Consider the following 548-nt stretch of genomic DNA (forward strand, 5'->3'; position numbering starts at 1 on the left):
TGTAGCTCGGCTATTGAGTTAATGAGAAGAAATGGGGGGGGGGACGAGATATCTGGCTCGGTACACGGACGTAAGGAGAACAAAGAAAGGAAGAAGGAAAGAGAGTTGATAGAACTAGTGAGAAAAAATAAACAAAGAGAGAGAAAAAGCAGAGCAAGAAACCGAAGAAGAAGTAAAGGAAGAAGAACAAGAATCTGGACGAGACAAAGACGAGGACGAAGAAAAAGAGAAAGAAGGAGAAAGGGAGAGTTCTAAGAAAGGAGAAGAAGAAGAAGAAGAAAGCGAAGAAGGAGAACAGGATTAGAACAAGATTCTTAACCGTCTCGTAATGGCGGCCATATAAGGAAAATCAGTTTAATCGGTAAGTATGATATTTGACAAACATTTCACGTCGTCTGAATTGCATATCTATGTCTCCATTTATTTCCAATATCCGATAATCAGTTTTAAAAGCCTTATTTTTTACTATTATGAATACTTTTAATAATCTCACACACCCCCAGGTTAGATAATCACTGAATATAATCATATTGCATGATAATTACGTC

The 548-nt window shown here is 37.2% G+C and overlaps 1 protein-coding gene across 1 annotated transcript in view; it reads right to left on the bottom strand.

Annotated features, from left to right (window-relative positions):
• The window catches only part of LOC119592624 (hemicentin-1-like), a 32,815-nt gene that overhangs the window by 8,563 nt on the left and 23,704 nt on the right, over positions 1 to 548 (bottom strand). The gene's annotated exons all lie outside the window — the stretch shown is intronic.

This window comes from Penaeus monodon, chromosome 30, assembly GCF_015228065.2.
Source record: "Penaeus monodon isolate SGIC_2016 chromosome 30, NSTDA_Pmon_1, whole genome shotgun sequence".
NCBI classification, from domain to species: Eukaryota; Metazoa; Arthropoda; class Malacostraca; order Decapoda; family Penaeidae; genus Penaeus; species Penaeus monodon.